The sequence below is a fragment of the Salvelinus fontinalis genome, chromosome 23 (assembly GCF_029448725.1).
Source record: "Salvelinus fontinalis isolate EN_2023a chromosome 23, ASM2944872v1, whole genome shotgun sequence".
Lineage (NCBI taxonomy): Eukaryota > Metazoa > Chordata > Actinopteri > Salmoniformes > Salmonidae > Salvelinus > Salvelinus fontinalis.
In genome coordinates, this window is record NC_074687.1 from 13,707,073 (window position 1) to 13,733,990 (window position 26,918).

Genomic DNA, 26,918 nt, shown 5'->3' on the forward strand with positions numbered 1-26,918 from the left:
AGGGGAGGCTGGAGCTGGGAGAACAGAGGCTGGAGCTGGGGGTCCAGAGGGGAGGCTGGAGCTGGGAGAACAGGGACTAGAGCTGGGGGTCCAGAGGCCAGAGGGGAGGCTGGAGCTGGGAGAACAGAGGCTGGAGCTGGGGGTCCAGAGGCCAGAGGGGAGGCTGGAGCTGGGAGAACAGGGGCTAGAGCTGGGGAGGGGGGGTCCAGAGGGGAGGCTGGAGCTGGGAGAACAGGGGCTAGAGCTGGGGAGGGGGGGTCCAGAGGGGAGGCTGGAGCTGGGAGAACAGGGACTAGAGCTGGGGAAGGGGGGGTCCAGAGGGGAGGCTAGAGCTGGGGGAACAGGGGGGAGGCTGGAGCTGGGAGAACAGGGACTAGAGCTGGGGAAGGGGGGGTCCAGAGGGGAGGCTAGAGCTGGGGGAACAGGGGGGAGGCTGGAGCTGGGAGAACAGGGGCTAGAGCTGGCGTTTTGGGGCAGTGGCAACACTGATGTGTTCTATTCTAGGATGGAAGAGACGATTACAGATGGATGGGGAGGCAGTAATACAGATGGATTGGTTAGGGTTAGGCAGTAATACAGATGGTTGGGTTAGGGTTAGGCAGTAATATAGATGGATGGGTTAGGGTTAGGCAGTAATACAGATGGTTAGGGTTAGGCAGTAATACAGATGGTTGGGTTAGGGTTAGGCAGTAATACAGATGGTTGGGTTAGGCAGTAATACAGACGGATGGGTTAGGGTTAGGCAGTAATACAGATGAATGGGTTTGGCAGCAATACAGATAGTTGGGTTAGGGTTAGGCAGTAATACAGATGAATGGGTTTGGCAGCAATACAGATAGTTGGGTTAGGGTTAGGCAGTAATACAGATAGTTGGGTTAGGGTTAGGCAGTAATACAGATGGTTGGGTTAGGGCTAGGCAGCAATACAGATAGTTGGGTTAGGGTTAGGCAGTAATACAGATGGTTAGGGTTAGGCAGTAATACAGATGGTTGGGTTAGGGCTAGGCAGCAATACAGATAGTTGGGTTAGGGTTAGGCAGTAATACAGATGGATGGGTTAGGGTTAGGCAGTAATACAGATGGATGGGTTAGGGTTAGGCAGTAATACAGATGGTTAGGGTTAGGCAGTAATACAGATGGTTGGGTTAGGGAGTAATACAGATGGTTGGGTTAGGGTTAGGCAGTAATACAGATGGTTGGGTTAGGCAGTAATACAGATGGATGGGTTAGGGTTAGGCAGTAATACAGATGGTTAGGGTTAGGCAGTAATACAGATGGTTGGTTAGGGTTAGGCAGTAATACAGATGGATGGGTTAGGGTTAGGCAGTAATACAGATGGTTGGGTTAGGGTTAGGCAGTAATATAGATGGATGGGCTTAGGGTTAGGCAGTAATACAGATGGATGGGTTAGGGTTAGGCAGTAATACAGATGGTTGGGTTAGGGTTAGGCAGTAATATAGATGGATGGGTTAGGGTTCGGCAGTAATACAGATGGATGGGTTAGGGTTAGGCAGTAATACAGATGGATGGGTTAGGGTTAGGCAGTAATACAGATGGATGGGTTAGGGTTAGGCAGTAATACAGATGGTTGGGTTAGGGTTAGGCAGTAATACAGATGGATGGGTTAGGGTTCGGCAGTAATACAGATGGATGGGGTTAGGGTTAGGCAGTAATACAGATGGATGGGTTAGGGTTAGGCAGTAATACAGATGGTTAGGGTTAGGCAGTAATACAGATGGTTAGGTTAGGGTTAGGCAGTAATACAGATGGCTGGGTTAGGGTTAGGCAGCAATACAGATGGATGGGTTAGGCAGTAATACAGATGGTTGGTTAGGGTTAGGCAGTAATACAGATGGTTGGGTTAGGGTTAGGCAGCAATACAGATGGATGGGCTAGGCAGTAATACAGATGGTTGGTTAGGGTTAGGCAGTAATACAGATGGATGGGTTAGGGTTAGGCAGTAATACAGATGGTTGGGTTAGGGTTAGGCAGTAATATAGATGGATGGGCTTAGGGTTAGGCAGTAATACAGATGGATGGGTTAGGGTTAGGCAGTAATACAGATGGTTGGGTTAGGGTTAGGCAGTAATATAGATGGATGGGTTAGGGTTCGGCAGTAATACAGATGGATGGGTTAGGCAGTAATACAGATGGATGGGTTAGGGTTCGCCAGTAATACAGATGGATGGGTTAGGGTTAGGCAGTAATACAGATGGCTGGGTTAGGGTTAGGCAGTAATATAGATGGTTGGGTTAGGGTTAGGCAGTAATACAGATGGTTGGGTTAGGGTTAGGCAGTAATACAGATGGTTGGGTTAGGGTTAGGCAGTAATACAGATGGAGGGGTTAGGCAGTAATACAGATGGATGGGTTAGGGTTCGGCAGTAATACAGATGGATGGGGTTAGGGTTAGGCAGTAATACAGATGGATGGATGGGTTCGGCAGTAATACAGATGGATGGGTGAGATAGCATGTGGATAAGGCTGAGCTGATAGAAGACACTGGGAAAACATGAAGATGTGACGAGAATCCAAAGCAGAAGGCCATTCCCATAAAAACAGACAGCTCAGAGAACCAGTCAGTATTTTAAGACCATAATGGAATGAGCCTTCAGGCTTCATTGGGGTTTTATCCTCCATTATATTTAATGTATGTCATGTTTTCTCCGGATGGGGCAGCCTACGGCTTTTAATTATCTAAGAAATTCCAATAAACCAATCAATCAATAACCAACTTGACTGACTTAATAAAGAAATGTCCAATGCAGCTGTTTTTAATCTCAATATTAAAATATTTTTGGGTAACAATTAACTAAGTACCTTAATTTAAAAATATGAATAATAATCCAAAATAAACAAAAATAGCTTCTTAGCAAAGAGCAATTTCTCAACAAGAGTTTTATCTAGGACTGTGTGGGAGTGGTCTGAGTGGGGAGGGGGAAACTGAAAACTAGCTGTTATTGGCTGAGAGGTTTGGAACTCTCTTATTAACTCATTTTAGGCCTGGTGATGTCAACAAAACAGGCTGACCAATCAGGAAGTCTTTTCAAACAGGTCTTACACTAAAAGAACAGTATTATTCCAACGGTGTGGAAATACACAGTTTACAAAACATTAGGAACACCTGCTCTTTCCATGAATGGCTGACCGTGTGTCCTGTACATACCACTACACCGTGTATCCTGTACATACCACTATATCGTGTATCCTGTACATACCACTACACCGTGTGTGTCCTGTACATACCACTACACCGTGTATCCTGTACATACCACTACACTGTGTGTATCCTGTACATACCACTATATCGTGTATCCTGTACATACCACTATATCGTGTATCCTGTACATACCACTACACCGTGTGTATTCTGTACATACCACTACACCGTGTATCCTGTACATACCACTATACCGTGTATCCTGTACATACCACTACACCGTGTGTCCTGTACATACCACTACACCGTGTATCCTGTACATACCACTACACCGTGTGTATCTTGTACATACCACTATATCGTGTATCCTGTATATACCACTACACCGTGTGTATCCTGTACATACCACTACACCGTGTGTATCCTGTACATTCCACTACACCGTGTGTATCCTGTACATACCACTACACCGTGTGTATCCTGTACATACCACTACACCGTGTGTATCCTGTACATACCACTACACCGTGTGTCCTGTACATACCACTACACCGTGTATCCTGTACATACCACTACACCGTGTGTATCCTGTACATACCACTACACCGTGTGTATCCTGTACATACCACTACACCGTGTGTCCTGTACATACCACTACACCGTGTATCCTGTACATACCACTACACCGTGTGTATCCTGTACATACCACTATACCATGTATCCTGTACATACCACTACACCGTGTGTATCCTGTACATACCACTACACCGTGTATCCTGTACATACCACTACACCGTGAGTATCCTGTACATACCACTACACCGTGTGTATCCTGTACATACCACTATACCATGTATCCTGTACATACCACTACACCGTGTGTATCCTGTACATACCACTACACCGTGTGTCCTGTACATACCACTACACCGTGTATCCTGTACATACCACTACACCGTGTATCCTGTACATACCACTACACCGTGTATCCTGTACATACCACTACACCGTGTGTATCCTGTACATACCACTACACCGTGTGTATCCTGTACATACCACTACACCGTGTGTATCCTGTACATACCACTACACCGTGTATCCTGTACATACCACTATACCATGTATCCTGTACATACCACTATACCATGTATCCTGTACATACCACTATACCATGTATCCTGTACATACCACTACACCGTGTATCCTGTACATACCACTACACCGTGTGTATCCTGTACATACCACTACACCGTGTGTATCCTGTACATACCACTACACCGTGTATCCTGTACATACCGCTACACCGGACTTTGGTAGGGTCAGAACAGAACTGATCTCTTAAGACTCGGGTTCATTCTGTACTTTTAGACAGTAATATTGTACCAGCTGTTTTAAAACGGAAAGCTGAGGCAGACAGATTTTCAGGAATTGTCTGGTTTCTTTGGTCTTACTCATTGGTCTTACTCATCTTCACTAGCTTCTCGGGAACAAAACCTCCCTGAGAATAAATTATGTGTTGAAGTCAGGTCATCCTTTAGCTTGGCTAAAAAAGCCTGAGGTTCCGCCTTTTACAGTTCACCCTTCCTGGCCTAACCCTGGGCCTATCCAATAGAAAACTGGTACAGGCCTAACCCTGGGCCTATCCAATAGAAAACTGGTACAGGCCTAACCCTGGGCCTATCCAATAGAAAACTGGTACAGGCCTAACCCTGGGCCTATCCAATAGAAAACTGGTACAGGCCTAACCCTGGGCCTATCCAATAGAAAACTGGTACAGGCCTAACCCTGGGCCTAGAAGTCTGTTCCACACTATATACCCTGTAGAAGTCTGTTCCTAGACCCAGCTGGTACACACTATATACCCTGTAGAAGTCTGTTTCTAGACCCAGCTGGTACACACTATATACCCTGTAGAAGTCTGTTCCTAGACCCAGCTGGTACACACTATATACCCTGTAGAAGTCTGTTTCTAGACCCAGCTGGTACACACGATGTACCCTGTAGAAGTCTGTTCCTACACCCAGCTGGTACACACTATATACCCTGTAGTAGTCTGTTCCTACACCCAGCTGGTACACACTATATACCCTGTAGAAGTCTGTTCCTAGACCCAGCTGGTACACACTATATACCCTGTAGAAGTCTGTTTCTAGACCCAGCTGGTACACACTATGTACCCTGTAGAAGTCTGTTCCTACACCCAGCTGGTACACACTATATACCCTGTAGAGGTCTGTTCCTAGACCCAGCTGGTACACACTTTATACCCTGTAGAAGTCTGTTCCTAGACCCAGCTGGTACACACTATATACCCTGTAGAAGTCTGTTCCTAGGCCCAGCTGGTACACACTATGTACCCTGTAGAAGTCTGTTAAAAGCCCCCAGCTGGTACACACTATATACCCTGTAGAAGTCTGTTCCTAGACCCAGCTGGTACACACTATATACCCTGTAGAAGTCTGTTTCTACACCCAGCTGGTACACACTATATACCCTGTAGAAGTCTGTTCCTAGACCCAGCTGGTACACACTATATACCCTGTAGAAGTCTGTTCCTAGGCCCAGCTGGTACACACTATGTACCCTGTAGAAGTCTGTTCCTAGACCCAGCTGGTACACACTATATACCCTGTAGAAGTCTGTTCCTAGACCCAGCTGGTACACACTATATACCCTGTAGAAGTCTGTTTCTAGACCCAGCTGGTACACACAATGTACCCTGTAGAAGTCTGTTCCTACACCCAGCTGGTACACACTATATACCCTGTAGAAGTCTGTTCCTACACCCAGCTGGTACACACTATATACCCTGTAGAAGTCTGTTTCTAGACCCAGCTGGTACACACTATGTACCCTGTAGAAGTCTGTTCCTACACCCAGCTGGTACACACTATATACCCTGTAGAAGTCTGTTCCTAGACCCAGCTGGTACACACTATATACCCTGTAGAAGTCTGTTCCTAGACCCAGCTGGTACACACTATATACCCTGTAGAAGTCTGTTAAAAGCCCCCAGCTGGTACACACTATATACCCTGTAGAAGTCTGTTTCTAGACCCAGCTGGTACACACTATATACCCTGTAGAAGTCTGTTAAAAGCCCCCAGCTGGTACACACTATATACCCTGTAGAAGTCTGTTCCTAGACCCAGCTGGTACACACTATATACCCTGTAGAAGTCTGTTAAAAGCCCCCAGCTGGTACACACTATATACCCTGTAGAAGTCTGTTAAAAGCCCCCAGCACTACAACAGAGGGATCAGGCAGTTGGAGAGGATCCTGAAGGGCTCTGAACAAAGACAAGAAAAACAGTCTTGACAAAGTAGCTCAGCAAGACAGATCCACATTCCTGTGTAGAACCAGAGTTGTCTTTGGAAAAGTCTGACCTTGTTTTTAATACAGTGTTTGCGAAATCAGCCACACATATATTCTCTCCCCCTCTCCCTAAAATGTGATTATGAGCCTTTGAGAATGCCTAGCTCACTGCCTAGCTCACTGCCTAGCTCACTGCCTAGCTCACTGCCTAGCTCACTGCCTAGCTCACTGCCTAGCTCACTGCCTAGCTCGCTGCCTAGCTCGCTGCCTAGCTCGCTGCCTAGCTCGCTGCCTAGCACACTGCCTAGCACACTGCCTAGCACACTGCCTAGCTCACTGCCTAGCTCACTGCCTAGCTCACTGCCTAGCACACTGCCTAGCACACTGCCTAGCTCACTGCCTAGCACACTGCCTAGCTCACTGCCTAGCTCACTGCCTAGCTCACTGCCTAGCTCACTGCCTAGCTCACTGCCTAGCTCACTGCCTAGCACGCTGCCTAGCTCGCTGCCTAGCACACTGCCTAGCACACTGCCTAGCACACTGCCTAGCACACTGCCAACGAGGGGCAGACGTATGGAATTGATCCTGAGTGAAGTGTTGCCAAAGGATCCTTTTTACAGTCCCTGTGGTCACAGTCCCTGTGGTCACAGTCCCCGTAGTCACAGTCCCCGTAGTCACAGTCCCCGTAGTCACAGTCCCCGTAGTCACAGTCCCCGTAGTCACAGTCCCCGTAGTCACAGTCCCCGTAGTCACAGTCAGCGTAGTCACAGTCCCCGTAGTCACAGTCCGCGTAGTCACAGTCCCCGTAGTCACAGTCCGCGTAGTCACAGTCCCCGTAGTCACAGTCCGCGTAGTCACAGTCCGCGTAGTCACAGTCCCCGTAGTCACAGTCCCCGTAGTCACAGTCCCCGTAGTCACAGTCCCCGTAGTCACAGTACCCGTAGTCACAGTCCCCGTAGTCACAGTCCCCGTAGTCACAGTCCCCGTAGTCACAGTCCCCGTAGTCACAGTCCCCGTAGTCACAGTCCCCGTAGTCACAGTCCGCGTAGTCACAGTCCGCGTAGTAGAGTAGCTCTCTCCCCATCATGAAGGAGTAGACCCAGCCTACAGAGTAGTTCTCTCCCCATCATGAAGGAGTAGGCCCAGCCTACAGAGTAGCTCTCTCCCCATCATGAAGGAGTAGGCCCAGCCTACAGAGTAGCTCTCTCCCCATCATGAAGGAGTAGGCCCAGCCTACAGAGTAGCTCTCTCCCCATCATGAAGGAGTAGGCCCAGCCTACAGAGTAGCTCTCTCCCCATCATGAAGGAGTAGGCCCAGCCTACAGAGTAGCTCTCTCCCCATCATGAAGGAGTAGGCCCAGCCTACAGAGTAGCTCTCTCCCCATCATGAAGGAGTAGGCCCAGCCTACAGAGTAGCTCTCTCCCCATCATGAAGGAGTAGGCCCAGCCTACAGAGTAGCTCTCTCCCCATCATGAAGGAGTAGGCCCAGCCTACAGAGTAGCTCTCTCCCCATCATGAAGGAGTAGGCCCAGCCTACAGAGTAGCTCTCTCCCCATCATGAAGGAGTAGGCCCAGCCTACAGAGTAGCTCTCTCCCCATCATGAAGGAGTAGGCCCAGCCTACAGAGTAGCTCTCTCCCCATCATGAAGGAGTAGGCCCAGCCTACAGAGTAGCTCTCTCCCCATCATGAAGGAGTAGGCCCAGCCTACAGAGTAGCTCTCTCCCCATCATGAAGGAGTAGGCCCAGCCTACAGAGTAGCTCTCTCCCCATCATGAAGGAGTAGGCCCAGCCTACAGAGTAGCTCTCTCCCCATCATGAAGGCGTAGGCCCAGCCTACAGAGTAGCTCTCTCCCCATCATGAAGGAGTAGGCCCAGCCTACAGAGTAGCTCTCTCCCCATCATTAAGGAGTAGGCCCAGCCTACAGAGTAGCTCTCTCCCCATCATGAAGGAGTAGGCCCAGCCTACAGAGTAGCTCTCTCCCCATCATGAAGGCGTAGGCCCAGCCTACAGAGTAGCTCTCTCCCCATCATGAAGGAGTAGGCCCAGCCTACAGAGTAGCTCTCTCCCCATCATGAAGGAGTAGGCCCAGCCTACAGAGTAGCTCTCTCCCCATCATGAAGGAGTAGGCCCAGCCTACAGAGTAGCTCTCTCCCCATCATGAAGGAGTAGGCCCAGCCTACAGAGTAGTTGTCTCCCCATCATGATGGAGTAGGCCCAGCCTACAGAGTAGCTCTCTCCCCATCATGAAGGAGTAGGCCCAGCCTACAGAGTAGCTCTCTCCCCATCATGAAGGAGTAGGCCCAGCCTACAGAGTAGTTGTCTCCCCATCATGATGGAGTAGGCCCAGCCTACCATTCTGTTTGAAAGCATACCATGTAGACATGTTTAGCTTTGTGTTGTAAAACTACCCATACATCTACAATGTAGAGCTTAATTTACTGGTCAGAACAAAAAGGAAGAAATGGTAACATGAAATTATAAAATCAGAACATGACCCATCAGCCTACTGTCAAGTAGCTAGAAAATATCTTTATCTGGCCTCTGACACCCATAGAAACATACCCCATATAAACCTTTTCCTTAAAAAGTCTGTATTGCCAGTAGCATTCCACATGGCTAAGTTGTTATTCCTCTCCCTGGATGGTAACGTCTTTCTAACGGACCGCCCCGGTCTCCTCTTCTGTGCTAATTGTTTTGTTTTCTGGCGCCGGTCCACGGGTTTTAGATTCCATCAGCTCATTCTGGCAGAATTCAGCCTGCTCAGCTCTGTTCATCTCAGCATTCAGACATCTGGCATTTCCAGGAACTAATGAAAAAACAGCACCGCAGCTCCCTCCCTCACTCCATCCCTCCCTCCATTTGTCTTAGTAATTAAGTGGCCCTTTTTAGCAGTCTGATAACTTCCTGAGTGACTCCAAATCTTCCCGAAACACCCCTCTCCCTCCCCTCACTTCCTCCCTCCCCTGCTTCAGGCTCCACTGAACTGTTCAGAGAATGCATTGCTGCAGGCCACAAGCTCTTTACTACAGTGAACAAAAATATAATAATAATAATAATAATAATAATATAATATAAAATATATTAAAAATAAACGCAACATAGTAAGTGTTGGTCTCATGTTTCATGAGCTGAAATAAAAGATCCCGGACATTTTTTCACACGCACAAAAAAAGCGTATTTCTTTCAAATTCTGCGCACATCACTGTTAGTGAGCATTTTTAATTTGCCAAGATAATCCATCCATCTGACAGGTGTGGCATATCAAGAAGCTGATTTAACAGCATAATCATTACACAGGTGCACCTTGTCCTGGGGACAATAAAAGGCCATTCTAAAATGTGCAGTTTTGTCACGCAACACAATGCCACAAATGTCTCAAGTTGAGCGATCGTTCAATTGGCATGCTGACTGCAGGAATGTTCACCAGAGCTGTCGCCAAAGAATTGAATGTTAATTTCTCTACCATAAGCCACCTCCAACATCGTTTTAGAGAGTTTGTCAGTACATGTCAAACCATGTCAAATCATATCTTGATATTTTTCAAACTTACGAGCGATTTTCGATCTATATAAAGATCTTGATTATTTTAATGTTCTCTCTAAATAAGCTTTGTTGCACAATTAAAAGGTAAACTTCTGGTATCATTAAAGAAAATTAACAGAGGTCTCAATCTGTCAAACATGAGCCCACCTGTTATTGAGTAGCCAGCTAATCTTTATATTTAAAGATTAGCAAAAGTAAAAAAAGTAAAATAATGTCTCAATCTATTACAGTAAAATAATGTCTCAATCTATTACAGTAAAATAATGTCTCAATCTATTACAGTAAAACAATGTGTTCCGGTGTCCATATGGCAGCGTTTTTAACCCTCTTTTTCTCCCCAATTTCGATCTTGTCTCATCACTGCAACTCCCCAATGAAGAGAGTTGAAGGTGACCCGCAAAGCCACGCTTCTTTCCGCTTAACCCGGAAACCAGTCGCACCAATGTGTCGGCGGAAACACAGTTCAACTGACGACCCAGGTCAGCCTGCAGGCACCCGGCCCGCCACAAGGAGTCGCTAGAGCGCTATGAGCCAAGTAAAGCCCCCCCTGTAAGACCCTCCCTTAACCCGGACGACGCTGGGCCAATTGTGTGCAGCCTTATGGGACTCCCGATCACAGTGATACAGCCCAGGATCGAACCAGGGTCTGTAGTGACGCCTTAGACCGCTGCGCCACTTGGGAGCCCCCACACACAGCACAGTTTTAAGGAGACGAGACCAAAAAGACAAAACTCTCATAAAAAACGGAGACAAAACAAACCTTGAATCTTGCAATACAGGCATTTGGAACAGTGTGCTAAACCATACATTCAAATGAAATCAAAACAAGTAAATAAAATAAATAAATAAATAAATATATTAATTAATTAAAAAATATATATAAATGAATAAAAAATATATAGATAAAAAAAAATATATATATTTTTTTTTTTACCATTTAAATGGGCTTTTAGCTGATCATTGGCACTTGGAAGGCATTTTTGCTATAAGGCAGCGTTTCCCAAACAACATCCTAACAACATCCTAACAACACCCTAACAACAACATCCTAATAACACCCTAACAACACCCTAACAACACCCTAACAACACCCTAACAACATCCTAACAACATCCTAACAACATCCTAACAACATCCTAACAACACCCTAACAACACCCTAACAACATCCTAACAACATCCTAACATCATCCTAACAACATCCTAACAACACCCTAACAACAACATCCTAATAACACCCTAACAACAACATCCTAACAACATCCTAACAACATCCTAACAACATCCTAACAACATCCTAACAACATCCTAACAACATCCTAACAACATCCTAACAACATCCTAACAACATCCTAACAACACCCTAACAATGTCCTAACAACGTCCTAACAACATCCTAACACCCTAACAACATCCTAACAACATCCTAACAACATCCTAACAACACCCTAACAACAACATCATAACAACACCCTAACAACATCCTAACAACATCCTAACAACACCCTAACAACATCCTAATAACACCCTAACAACATCCTAACAACATCCTAACAACATCCTAACAACATCCTAATAACATCCTAACAACACCCTAACAACACCCTAACAACACCCTAACAACACCCTAACAACAACATCCTAACAACATCCTAACAACACCCTAACAACAACATCCTAATAACATCCTAATAACACCCTAACAACAACATCCTAACAACATCCTAACAACATCCTAACAACACCCTAACAACACCCTAACAACATCCTAACAACACCCTAACAACATCCTAACAACATCCTAACAACAACATCCTAATAACACCCTAACAACAACATCCTAACAACATCCTAACAACAGCCTAACAACACCCTAACAACATCCTAACAACATCCTAACAACACCCTAACAACACCCTAACAACACCCTAACAACATCCTAACAACACCCTAACAACACCCTAACAACACCCTAACAACACCCTAACAACATCCTAACAACACCCTAACAACATCCTAACAACACCCTAACAACATCCTAACAACATCCTAACAACACCCTAACAACATCCTAACAACATCCTAATAACACCCTAACAACACCCTAACAACATCCTAACAACACCCTAACACCCTAACAACATCCTAACACCCTAACAACATCCTAACAACATCCTAACAACATCCTAACAACACCCTAACAACGTCCTAACAACACCCTAACACCCTAACAACACCCTAACAACATCCTAACACCCTAACACCCTAACAACATCCTAACACCCTAACAACATCCTAACAACATCCTAACAACACCCTAACAACGTCCTAACAACATCCTAACAACACCCTAACAACACCCTAACAACGTCCTAACAACATCCTAACAACATCCTAACAACACCCTAACAACATCCTAACAACATCCTAACAACATCCTAACAACATCCTAACAACATCCTAACAACACCCTAACAACACCCTAACAACACCCTAACAACACCCTAACAACACCCTAACAACATCCTAACAACATCCTAACAACACCCTAACAACATCCTAACAACACCCTAACAACACCCTAACAACATCCTAACAACATCCTAACAACACCCTAACAACACCCTAACAACATCCTAACAACACCCTAACAACACCCTAACAACACCCTAACAACACCCTAACAACATCCTAACACCCTAACAACATCCTAACAACGTCCTAACAACGTCCTAACAACACCCTAACAACACCCTAACAACACCCTAACAACATCCTAATAACACCCTAACAACATCCTAACAACATCCTAACAACACCCTAAAAACACCCTAACAACATCCTAACAACATCCTAACAACACCCTAACAACACCCTAACAACACCCTAACAACACCCTAACAACATCCTAACAACACCCTAACAACAACATCCTAACAACATCCTAACAACACCCTAACAACAACATCCTAATAACATCCTAATAACAACATCCTAACAACATCCTAACAACATCCTAACAACATCCTAACAACATCCTAACAACACCCTAACAACACCCTAACAACATCCTAACAACACCCTAACAACATCCTAACAACAACATCCTAACAACATCCTAATAACACCCTAACAACAACATCCTAACAACATCCTAACAACACCCTAACAACACCCTAACAACATCCTAACAACACCCTAACAACACCCTAACAACACCCTAACAACATCCTAACAACATCCTAACAACACCCTAACAACACCCTAACAACATCCTAACAACACCCTAACAACACCCTAACAACACCCTAACAACACCCTAACAACATCCTAATAACACCCTAACAACATCCTAACAACACCCTAACAACACCCTAACAACATCCTAACAACACCCTAACAACATCCTAACAACACCCTAACAACATCCTAATAACACCCTAACAACACCCTAACAACATCCTAACAACACCCTAACACCCTAACAACATCCTAACACCCTAACACCCTAACAACATCCTAACATCCTAACAACATCCTAACAACATCCTAACAACACCCTAACAACGTCCTAACAACACCCTAACACCCTAACAACACCCTAACACCCTAACACCCTAACAACATCCTAACACCCTAACAACATCCTAACAACATCCTAACAACGCCCTAACAACACCCTAACAACGTCCTAACAACATCCTAACAACATCCTAACAACGTCCTAACAACACCCTAACAACACCCTAACAACACCCTAACAACATCCTAACAACATCCTAACAACATCCTAACAACGTCCTAACAACGTCCTAACAGCGTCCTAACAGCATCCTAACAACATCCTAACAACACCCTAACAACATCCTAACAACATCCTAACAACACCCTAACAACACCCTAACAACATCCTAACAACACCCTAACAACACCCTAACAACAACATCCTAACAACATCCTAACAACATCCTAACAACATCCTAACAACATCCTAACACCCTAACAACATCCTAACACCCTAACAACATCCTAACAACATCCTAACAACATCCTAACAACGTCCTAACAACATCCTAACAACATCCTAACAACACCCTAACAACATCCTAACACCCTAACAACACCCTAACAACATCCTAACACCCTAACAACACCCTAACAACATCCTAACAACATCCTAACAACATCCTAACAACGTCCTAACAACATCCTAACAACATCCTAACAACGTCCTAACAACACCCTAACAACATCCTAACAACATCCTAACACCCTAACAACATCCTAACAACATCCTAACAACACCCTAACAACATCCTAACAACATCCTAACACCCTAACAACATCCTAACAACACCCTAACAACATCCTAACACCCTAACAACATCCTAACAACACCCTAACAACATCCTAACACCCTAACAACATCCTAACAACACCCTAACAACACCCTTGGGATCCCAAGGGGTGAACGTTTTGTTGTTTGCCCTTGCACTACACAGCTGAGTCAAATTGATGATTAGTTGATTATTTTAAATCAGCTGCGGAGTGTTAAAGCTAAAACCAAAAGGTGCACCCTTTGGGGTCCCCGGGACCAGGTTTGGGAAGCACTGCTCTAAGGCACTGGTACAAAAAAGGTGGCCAAACAAACTGGCCCAGTGTAATTCATACATCAGCTTTGTTATCTAAAGACAAAATACATTTTTTTTAAATGTATTAAACAGGTCAACAAGATGAAAACATCAGTAGAATAAATCATTATTAGTGAAAAATCAGCACAAAGGCGATAATGGTCATTAAAATGAATGTACGTGTCTATATGACAGCAGTCAATTATTTATATGATCGGATACCATGACGATTGTGTCTGTTTCCAGGCATCACGTTCACGTTTCATCAAAACGGAGGTAACACATCCTCTCTCTCCAAAGCGATCCCGTGACACGGTTTCTCCAAAGAAAAAAGGTATCCCAAACATCTGACTTAGAAGCTCTCCATATAGCCTACGCTCTTCCCTTCCACCGAATCCTCCACGGATACAGGATTGAAATGATCGCTTCCAGCTGGATGAAAGCTTGCTGATGTTTTCAGCCTGAGATGTAGGGCCTGCTCTCTGTGGTGCTGATGTTTTCAGCCTGAGATGTAGGGCCTGCTCTCTGTGGTGCTGATGTTTCCAGCCTGAGATGTAGGGCCTGCTCTCTGTGGTGCTGATGTTTCCAGCCTGAGATGTAGGGCCTGCTCTCTGTGGTGCTGATGTTTTCAGTCTGAGATGTAGGGCCTGCTCTCTGTGATGACATGTGGTGCTGATGTTTCCAGCCTGAGATGTAGGGCCTGCTCTCTGTGGTGCTGATGTTTCCAGTCTGAGATGTAGGGCCTGCTCTCTGTGGTGCTGATGTTTCCAGTCTGAGATGTAGGGCCTGCTCTCTGTGATGACATGTGGTGCTGATGAAAATCAGCCCGAAACGGTGTCACTGGCTCGTTCTATCCAAAACGCTGCCGTCCCCGCGTCTCGCACGTCTTTGTGGTCTGTGGCACGGCCACCTGCCAAGTGTGTATCGTGCCCACTCAGTCCTCAGAAGAAGTGGAGGTTCACTCCGAGGCTCAGAACCAGAAGAATAAATCATCAGAGGTGTCATGATTCATTTCTTCCTCCGAATCATCCGAGTCATTTTCGTTCAGATCTCATAGCAGCATGTGCATCCATTTTGTCTTGGTCTTCTTGCCATTTGTAAATTACACGCCGCGCATTCACTGTGTACTCCTAGTTGGCCAGAGTAGACTGCTAAGACTGCTGTGTACTCCTAGTTGGCCAGAGTAGACTGCTAAGACTGCTGTGTACTCCTAGTTGGCCAGAGTAGACTGCTGTGTACTCCTAGTTGGCCAGAGTAGACTGCTAAGACTGCTGTGTACTCCTAGTTGGCCAGAGTAGACTGCTGTGTACTCCTAGTTGGCCAGAGTAGACTGCTAAGACTGCTGTGTACTCCTAGTTGGCCAGAGTAGACTGCTAAGACTGCTGTGTACTCCTAGTTGGCCAGAGTAGACTGCTAAGACTGCTGTGTACTCCTAGTTGGCCAGAGTACACTGCTAAGACTGCTGTGTACTCCTAGTTGGCCAGAGTAGACTGCTAAGACTGCTGTGTACTCCTAGTTGGCCAGAGTAGACTGCTAAGACTGCTGTGTACTCCTAGTTGGCCAGAGTAGACTGCTAAGACTGCTGTGTACTCCTAGTTGGCCAGAGTAGACTGCTAAGACTGCTGTGTACTCCTAGTTGGCCAGAGTAGACTGCTGTGTACTCCTAGTTGGCCAGAGTAGACTGCTGTGTACTCCTAGTTGGCCAGAGTAGACTGCTGTGTACTCCTAGTTGGCCAGAGTAGACTGCTGTGTACTCCTAGTTGGCCAGAGTAGACTGCTGTGTACTCCTAGTTGGCCAGAGTAGACTGCTGTGTACTCCTAGTTGGCCAGAGTAGACTGCTAAGACTGCTGTGTACTCCTAGTTGGCCAGAGTAGACTGCTGTGTACTCCTAGTTGGCCAGAGTAGACTGCTGTGTACTCCTAGTTGGCCAGAGTAGACTGCTGTGTACTCCTAGTTGGCCAGAGTAGACGGCTAAGACTGCTGTGTACTCCTAGTTGGCCAGAGTAGACTGCTAAGACTGCTGTGTACTCCTAGTTGGCCAGAGTAGACTGCTGTGTACTCCTAGTTGGCCAGAGTAGACTGCTGTGTACTCCTAGTTGGCCAGAGTAGACTGCTGTGTACTCCTAGTTGGCCAGAGTAGACTGCTAAGACTGCTGTGTACTCCTAGTTGGCCAGAGTAGACTGCTGTGTACTCCTAGTTGGCCAGAGTAGACTGCTGTGTACTCCTAGTTGGCCAGAGTAGACTGCTGTGTACTCCTAGTTGGCCAGAGTAGACTGCTGTGTACTCCTAGTTGGCCAGAGTAGACTGCTGTGTACTCCTAGTTGGCCAGAGTAGACTGCTGTGTACTCCTAGTTGGCCAGAGTAGACTGCTTGGATTTGGTGGACAATAGATAGAATGGTGTTCTTCCTTCACAATTGGTGATAACATAATTATGCATCTTTCGCTTCCCCTCACTCATCAACTCCCCCATCTCTTCCCCTCCCCCATCTCTTCCCCTCCCCCATCTCTTCCCCTCACTCATCAACTCCCCCATCTCTTCCCCTCCCCCATCTCTTCCCCTCCCCCATCTCTTCCCCTCACTGATCAACTCCCCCATCTCTTCCCCTCCCCCATCTCTTCCCCATCTCTTCCCCTCCCCCATCTCTTCCCCTCCCCCATCTCTTCCCCTCCCCCATCTCTTCCCCTCCCCCATCTCTTCCCCTCCCCCATCTCTTCCCCTCACTCAACAACTCCCTCATTCTCCCCCATCTCATCAACTCCCCCATCTCTTCCCCTCCCCCATCTCTTCCCCCATATAGACTGATTTAGACAGTGTGTCATTTAGACAGTGTGTTATATAGACTGATTTAGACAGTGTGTTATATAGACTGATTTAGACAGTGTGTTATACAGACTGATTTAGACAGTGTGTTATACAGACTGATTTAGTGTGTTATACAGACTGATTTAGACAGTGTGTTATACAGACTGATTTAGACAGTGTGTTATACAGACTGATTTAGACAGTGTGTTATACAGACTGATTTAGACAGTGTGTTATACAGACTGATTTAGACAGTGTGTTATACAGACTGATTTAGACAGTGTGTTATACAGACTGATTTAGACAGTGTGTTATACAGACTGATTTAGACAGTGTGTTATACAGACTGATTTAGACAGTGTGTTATACAGACTGATTTAGACAGTGTGTTATACAGACTGATTTAGACAGTGTGTTATACAGACTGATTTAGACAGTGTGTTATACAGACTGATTTAGACAGTGTGTTATACAGACTGATTTAGACAGTGTGTTATACAGACTGATTTAGACAGTGTGTTATATAGACTGATTTAGACAGTGTGTTATACAGACTGATTTAGACAGTGTGTTATACAGACTGATTTAGACAGTGTGTTATACAGACTGATTTAGACAGTGTGTTATACAGACTGATTTAGACAGTGTGTTATACAGACTGATTTAGACAGTGTGTTATACAGACTGATTTAGACAGTGTGTTATACAGACTGATTTAGACAGTGTGTTATACAGACTGATTTAGACAGTGTGTTATACAGACTGATTCAGACAGTGTGTTATACAGACTGATTTAGACAGTGTGTTATACAGACTGATTCAGTGTGTTATACAGACTGATTTAGACAGTGTGTTATACAGACTGATTTAGTGTGTTATATAGACTGATTTAGACAGTGTGTTATACAGACTGATTTAGACAGTGTGTTATACAGACTGATTTAGACAGTGTGTTATACAGACTGATTCAGACAGTGTGTTATACAGACTGATTCAGACAGTGTGTTATACAGACTGATTCAGACAGTGTGTTATACAGACTGATTCAGACAGTGTGTTATACAGACTGATTTAGACAGTGTGTTATACAGACTGATTTAGTGTGTTATATAGACTGATTTAGACAGTGTGTTATACAGACTGATTTAGACAGTGTGTTATACAGACTGATTTAGACAGTGTGTTATACAGACTGATTTAGACAGTGTGTTATACAGACTGATTTAGACAGTGTGTTATACAGACTGATTTAGACAGTGTGTTATACAGACTGATTTAGACAGTGTGTTATACAGACTGATTTAGACAGTGTGTTATATAGACTGATTTAGACAGTGTGTTATATAGACTGATTTAGACAGTGTGTTATACAGACTGATTCAGACAGTGTGTTATACAGACTGATTTAGACAGTGTGTTATATAGACTGATTTAGACAGTGTGTTATATAGACTAAATATTTGCAGTCCGGAGCCCTGTAATCTACTATATTTTCCTGTCGCTGTGTAATTCCGTGTTTAATGTGTTTACAGGACTAAAAGGTGAAATAAGCAACGACCCAGGCTTAGTTACACTCATCTCCTGTTACTTTGCCTTGTCAAGCAGCATGGTGTTTTCCTTACATAGGAACATGTCACGAACGTCGTCAGGGAAATGACCGGACCAAGGTGCAGCGTCGTCAGGGAAATGACCGGACCAAGGTGCAGCGTCGTCAGGGAAATGACCGGACCAAGGTGCAGCGTCGTCGGGGAAATGACCGGACCAAGGTGCAGCGTACATTTTTTTTTTTTATGAATGTCGCCAACAAAAACAAGAAACAACAAAAAACAAACGTGAAGTTGACTAGGGCTATACAGGCCACTAACACAGACAACTATCCACAACTAAGATGGAAAAACAGGCTGCCTAAGTATGATTCCCCAATCAGAGACAACGATAGACAGCTGTCCCTGATTGGGAACCATACCCGGCCAAAACATAGAAACACAAAAACATAGAAATAAAGAAACTAGAATGCCCACCCTAGACACTAGCAGCCCTTATAGAAGAGAGATGTAAAAGCATTAAAGCTTTAAGGATCTGAGGGCTCATGTCGCAGTTCATGGCGCTAGGCCTTTATCCATTCACTGGAGCTTACTAATGTTATCGTTTCAATTTATCACACGCTTTGTTTCAAGTCTTCAGGGAGGCGATGCAAGTGTCCTCACAAGAAATTCGTTTTTGAGCTGGTTGTTTTTTCCCCCGCAGTAGTGTAATAACTTGTAACAGTAAACTATAGGCATTGTTGTAACTTGCATTAAAACTAGCACTTTAGAAGCATCCTAGAGACCAGAGCCGAGTGACACCAGAGCCGAGTGACACCAGAGCTGATGAGTGAGACCAGAGCTGAGTGAGTGAGACCAGAGCTGAGTGAGTGAGACCAGAGCTGAGTGAGTGAGACCAGAGCCGAGTGAGTGAGACCAGAGCCGAGTGAGACCAGAGCTGAGAGCTGAGTGAGACCAGACCCGAGTGAGACCAGAGCCGAGTGACACCAGAGCCGAGTGAGACCAGAGCCGAGTGAGACCAGAGCCGAGTGAGACCAGAGCCGAGTGAGACCAGAGCCGAGTGACACCAGAGCCGAGTGAGACCAGAGCCGAGTGAGACCAGAGCCGAGTGACACCAGAGCCGAGTGACACCAGAGCCGAGTGACACCAGAGCCGAGTGACACCAGAGCCGAGTGACACCAGAGCCGAGTGACACCAGAGCTGCGTTAGACCAGAGCCGAGTGAGACCAGAGCCGAGTGACACCAGAGCCGAGTGACACCAGAGCCGAGTGACACCAGAGCCGAGTGACACCAGAGCAGAGTGACACCAGAGCAGAGTGACACCAGAGCTGAGAGCTGAGTGAGACCAGAGCTGAGAGAGACCAGAGCTGAGAGAGACCAGAGCTGAGAGAGACCAGAGCTGAGAGAGACCAGAGCCGAGTGACACCAGAGCCGAGTGACACCAGAGCCGAGTGACACCAGAGCCGAGTGACACCAGAGCTGAGAGCTGAGTGAGACCAGAGCTGAGAGAGACCAGAGCCGAGAGAGACCAGAGCCGAGAGAGACCAGAGCCGAGCGAGACCAGAGCCGAGAGAGACCAGAGCCGAGTGACACCAGAGCCGAGTGACACCAGAGCCGAGTGACACCAGAGCCGAGTGACACCAGAGCTGAGAGCTGAGTGAGACCAGAGCCGAGTGAGACCAGAGCCGAGTGAGACCAGAGCCGAGTGACACCAGAGCCGATGAGACCAGAGCCGAGTGAGACCAGAGCTGAGTGAGACCAGAGCCGAGTGACACCAGAGCCGAGTGACACCAGAGCCGATGAGACCAGAGCCGATGAGACCAGAGCTGATGAGTGAGACCAGAGCTGATGAGTGAGACCAGAGCTGAGTGAGTGAGACCAGAGCCGAGTGAGACCAGAGCTGAGAGCTGAGTGAGACCAGAGCCGAGTGAGACCAGAGCCGAGTGACACCAGAGCCGAGTGACACCAGAGCCGAGTGAGACCAGAGCCGAGTGAGACCAGAGCCGAGTGAGACCAGAGCCGAGTGAGACCAGAGCCGAGTGAGACCAGAGCCGAGTGAGACCAGAGCCGAGTGAGACCAGAGCCGAGTGAGACCAGAGCCGAGTGAGACCAGAGCCGAGTGACACCAGAGCCGAGTGAGACCAGAGCCGAGTGAGACCAGAGCCGAGTGACACCAGAGCCGAGTGACACCAGAGCCGAGTGACACCAGAGCCGAGTGACACCAGAGCCGAGTGACACCAGAGCCGCGTGAGACCAGAGCCGAGTGACACCAGAGCCGAGTGAGACCAGAGCCGAGTGACACCAGAGCCGAGTGACACCAGAGCCGAGTGACACCAGAGCCGAGTGACACCAGAGCAGAGTGACACCAGAGCTGAGAGCTGAGTGAGACCAGAGCTGAGAGAGACCAGAGCTGAGAGAGACCAGAGCCGAGTGACACCAGAGCCGAGTGACACCAGAGCTGAGAGCTGAGTGAGACCAGAGCTGAGAGAGACCAGAGCTGAGAGAGACCAGAGCTGAGAGAGACCAGAGCCGAGAGAGACCAGAGCCGAGAGAGACCAGAGCCGAGTGAGACCAGAGCCGAGTGACACAAGAGCCGAGTGACACCAGAGCCGAGTGACACCAGAGCCGAGTGACACCAGAGCTGAGAGAGACCAGAGCCGAGTGAGACCAGAGCCGAGTGACACCAGAGCCGATGAGACCAGAGCCGAGTGACACCAGAGCTGAGTGAGACCAGAGCCGAGTGACACCAGAGCCGATGAGACCAGAGCTGAGTGACACCAGAGCTGAGAGCTGAGTGAGACCAGAGCCGAGTGAGACCAGAGCCGAGTGAGACCAGAGCCGAGTGAGACCAGAGCCGAGTGAGACCAGAGCTGAGAGCTGAGTGAGACCAGAGCCGAGTGAGACCAGAGCCGAGTGACACCAGAGCCGAGTGACACCAGAGCCGAGTGACACCAGAGCCGAGTGACACCAGAGCCGAGTGACACCAGAGCTGAGAGCTGAGTGAGACCAGAGCCGAGTGACACCAGAGCCGATGAGACCAGAGCCGAGTGAGACCAGAGCCAAGTGACACCAGAGCCGATGAGACCAGAGCCGAGTGACACCAGAGCCGAGTGACACCAGAGCTGAGAGCTGAGTGAGACCAGAGCTGAGTGAGACCAGAGCCGAGTGAGACCAGAGCCGAGTGAGACCAGAGCCGAGTGAGACCAGAGCCGAGTGAGACCAGAGCTGAGAGCTGAGTGAGACCAGAGCCGAGTGAGACCAGAGCCGAGTGAGACCAGAGCCGAGTGACACCAGAGCCGAGTGACACCAGAGCCGAGTGAGACCAGAGCTGAGAGCTGAGTGAGACCAGAGCCGAGTGAGACCAGAGCCGAGTGAGACCAGAGCCGAGTGACACCAGAGCCGAGTGACACCAGAGCCGAGTGACACCAGAGCCGAGTGACACCAGAGCCGAGTGACACCAGAGCCGAGTGACACCAGAGCCGAGTGACACCAGAGCCGAGTGACACCAGAGCTGAGTGAGACCAGAGCCGAGTGAGACCAGAGCCGAGTGAGACCAGAGCCGAGTGAGACCTTTAGCCGAGTGAGACCTTTAGCCGAGTGAGACCAGAGCCGAGTGACACCAGAGCCGATGAGACCAGAGCCGAGTGACACCAGAGCCGAGTGACACCAGAGCTGAGAGCTGAGTGAGACCAGAGCTGAGTGAGACCAGAGCCGAGTGAGACCAGAGCCGAGTGACACCAGAGCCGAGTGACACCAGAGCCGATGAGACCAGAGCCGAGTGAGACCAGAGCCGAGTGAGACCAGAGCCGAGTGACACCAGAGCCGATGAGACCAGAGCCGAGTGACACCAGAGCCGAGTGACACCAGAGCCGAGTGACACCAGAGCCGAGTGACACCAGAGCCGAGTGACACCAGAGCCGAGTGACACCAGAGCCGAGTGACACCAGAGCCGAGTGACACCAGAGCCGAGTGACACCAGAGCTGAGAGCTGAGTGAGACCAGAGCCGAGTGACACCAGAGCCGAGTGAGACCAGAGCCGAGTGAGACCAGAGCCGAGTGAGACCAGAGCCGAGTGAGACCAGAGCCGAGTGAGACCAGAGCCGAGTGAGACCAGAGCCGAGTGACACCAGAGCCGAGTGAGACCAGAGCTGAGAGCTGAGTGAGACCAGAGCCGAGTGAGACCAGAGCCGAGTGACACCAGAGCCGAGTGACACCAGAGCCGAGTGACACCAGAGCCGAGTGACACCAGAGCCGAGTGACACCAGAGCCGAGTGACACCAGAGCCGAGTGACACCAGAGCCGAGTGACACCAGAGCCGAGTGACACCAGAGCCGACCAGAGTTGAAAATCAAATCCAAGTTTACATATCTGCAGGGGTTATAGCAGGCATTATAGCAGGCACAGTGTAAATGTTTATGTTACTAGCTAGCAGTGCAAATACAATACAGATACACAAATAATCAAACATTTTAACAAGAAATCAAGGGTCCAATTAACAACCCAGAGTAGATATATTATTACAGTGATGTGTCAAACAGTGGACAAAACATTAAGAACACCTGCTCTTTCCATGACACACACTGAGCAGGTGAATCCAGGTGATGATCCCTTATTGATGTCACCTGTTAAATTAACTTCATATCAGTGTAGATAAAAAGGGAGGAGACAGGTTAAAGAAGGATTTTTTTATGGATTGTGTATGTGTGCCATTCAGAGGGTCAAAGGGCAAGTGAAACGATTGAAGTGCCTTTGAACGGGTATGGTAGTAGGTTGTCATAACCAATTAGCGTTACAGCAGGGTATTTCACGCTCAACAGTTTCCTGTTTTTATCAGGAATGGTCCACCACCCACAGGACATCCAGCCAACTGTGAGAAGCATTGGAGTCGACATGGGGCCAGCATCTCTGTGGGAAGCATTGGAGTCGACATGGGCCAGCATCTCTGTGGGAAGCATTGGAGTCAACATGGACCAGCATCCCTGTGGGAAGCATTGGAGTCAACATGGACCAGCATCCCTGTGGGAAGCATTGGAGTCAACATGGGGCAGCATCTCTGTGGGAAGCATTGGAGTCAACATGGACCAGCATCCCTGTGGGAAGCATTGGAGTCGACATGGACCAGCATCTCTGTGGGAAGCATTGGAGTCGACATGGGGCCAGCATCTCTGTGGGAAGCATTGGAGTCAACATGGACCAGCATCCCTGTGGGAAGCATTGGAGTCAACATGGGCCAGCATCCCTGTTGAACATTTCAACACCTTGTAGAGTCCATGTCCTGATGAATTGAGGCTGTTCTGAGGGCAAAAGGGGGTGCAACTCATTATTAGGAAGGTGTTCCTAATGTTTTGTACACTCAGTGTGTATAAGTGATTGTGTCCCAATACTTTGGTCTCCTAAAATGGGGGGGACTATGCACAAAAAGTGCTGTAAATTCAAAACAATTCACCCATTATGGACGAAAAATGCCCTCAAATTAAAGCTGACAGTGTGCAATTTACACTAAATTGTATCACTTAAAATCCAAAGTGCTGGAGTACAGAGGCAAAAAAATAAATAATCTAATGGGTCACTGTATATAAGATTACCTTGTTTAAATGACACAGCCTTTACTACACAACCTAAGTATACTATAACACACAGGGAAGACCAACAGCAGAGTCCAACCGCGCATGAGGGACTATGTTGAAATCTGTGCCCGCCTCTGCACAAAGGCCTGACAGACATACCTGCTGCTCTAAAATCAGAAGACGTCTTTAAATAATGACAGTATCAAATGGCGATAACAATCCTTTTAGTAGAGTATTCGTCACTATTAAAAAAAAAAAAGGTAAATACTTCAGGCAGACAGACTTTAGTTACAGAACGTGGAAGACTAACAGGGGAGAATCAATTTGAATTAAGACTACAGCTAATCTCCGACCCAGTTCTGATCCACATTGTCGTAGGCTATAACGCCCACGATTAAAAATATATGGTTTGAAATGCCAAGCATCTACAAGATGCTTGGCAAGATGCTTGGCATAGAGCTCTAGCTAACAGCTCTAGCTAATAGCTCTAGCTAATAGCTAACAGCTCTAGCTAACAGCTAACAGCTAACAGCTCTAGCTAATAGCTCTAGCTAATAACTAACAGCTCTAGCTAACAGCTCTAGCTAATAGCTAACAGCTCTAGCTAATAGCTCTAGCTAATAGCTCTAGCTAATAGCTCTAGCTAATAGCTAACAGCTCTAGCTAATAGCTCTAGCTAATAGCTAACAGCTCTAGCTAACAGCTCTAGCTAATAGCTAACAGCTCTAGCTAATAGCTAACAGCTCTAGCTAATAGCTAACAGCTCTAGCTAATAGCTAACAGCTCTAGCTAATAGCTAACAGCTCTAGCTAACTAACAAGGTTAGTAAACTAACAGCATGGTAATACCCACAATAATAGTCACGTTCGCAGGCAGATCGCGTACATTATTTATTTTATCTATTTTTTAACTAGACAAGTCTGTTAATAAAAAAATGTATTTACAATGAAGGCCAAACCCGACGACGTTGGGCCAATTGTGCGCCGCCCTATGGGACTCCCAATCACGGCCAGAAGAGATACAGCCTGGAATCGAACCAGGGACTGTAGTGACGCCTCTTGCACATATGCAGTGCTGCGCCACTCGGGAGCTTAAGTAGTACTTGAAAGTATTTTTTACTTAAGTACTTTACGCCACTGAACACACACTTTGCAGTAGTCAGACACCCACACCGTGTGGAAGCTGACACACACACACACACACACACACACACAGTGCAGTAGTCAGACACCCACACCTTGTAGAAGCTGACACACATAAAATGAGAGATGGATGGTGGAGATAATATCCTTTCTATTGGCAAGTATATTACTGTCTCAGCAGCACTGCTGCACTGGGAATGAGAAACACCACAGACACACACACACACACACACACACACACACACACACACACACACACACACACACACACACACACACACACACACATTCACCGGAGTTAGAGGCAAGAGAGGGTGAATCCTGGCGAGATTACCTCTTCCCTCCACCTCTTCCCCCCTGCCTCTTCCCCCCTGCCTCTTCCCCCCTGCCTCTTCCCCCCTGCCTCTTCCCCCCTGCCTCTTCCCCCCTGCCTCTTCCCCCCTGCCTCTTCCCCCCTGCCTCTTCCCCCCTGCCTCTTCCCCCCTGCCTCTTCCCCCCTGCCTCTTCCCCCCTGCCTCTTCCCCCCTGCCTCTTCCCCCCTGCCTCTTCCCCCCTGCCTCTTCCCCCCTGCCTCTTCCCCCCTGCCTCTTCCCCCCTGCCTCTTCCCCCCTGCCTCTTCCCCCCTGCCTATTCCCTCCATTCTATAGGCCAATCACTTCATAATAAGATAGATGATCTCTGATGGTGGATTTTCTACCATAGTTACTGTCGTAATATTCTCTGCTTTTCTGAAAATATGGCTTTCGGGACAAGATACACACCCCCCCCCCCCCCCCCCCCCCCCCCGCCACCATGGCTGTCCAGCTCGATAGATTCTCCATCCACTGAGCAGACAGGACAGGAGGGTCAGGGAAAACGAGAGGAGGAGCGGTGTGCCTCTTCGTCAACAACAAATGGCTCCAGTGTAGTGGTAGTCGCGACCCATTGTTTACCCGACTCGGAATACCTGGATGGTCGACTGCATGAGTTTTCAGCTGTTATCGTTCCACGTTCTAACAGCTGCACCGTTGAGAGCATTTTGACTGGCAACAGCACCGTCCTCGATCGCATGGCGCTACAGAGGGTGGTGCGGACAGCCCCCCAAATACATCCACCTCAGGACAACAAATATAACAAGCCGGCGGTTATCGAACCGTACGAGGCTGTAAACAAGCAGGAAAACGTACATCCGGAGGCTGCCTTTACATAAAGAACTGTCTGTAGCGTCAT

The 26,918-nt window shown here is 47.5% G+C and overlaps 1 protein-coding gene across 2 annotated transcripts in view; it reads right to left on the reverse strand.

The window, feature by feature from the left end:
* The window catches only part of LOC129820880 (partitioning defective 3 homolog B-like), a 543,694-nt gene that overhangs the window by 512,262 nt on the left and 4,514 nt on the right, over positions 1–26,918 (reverse strand). The gene's annotated exons all lie outside the window — the stretch shown is intronic.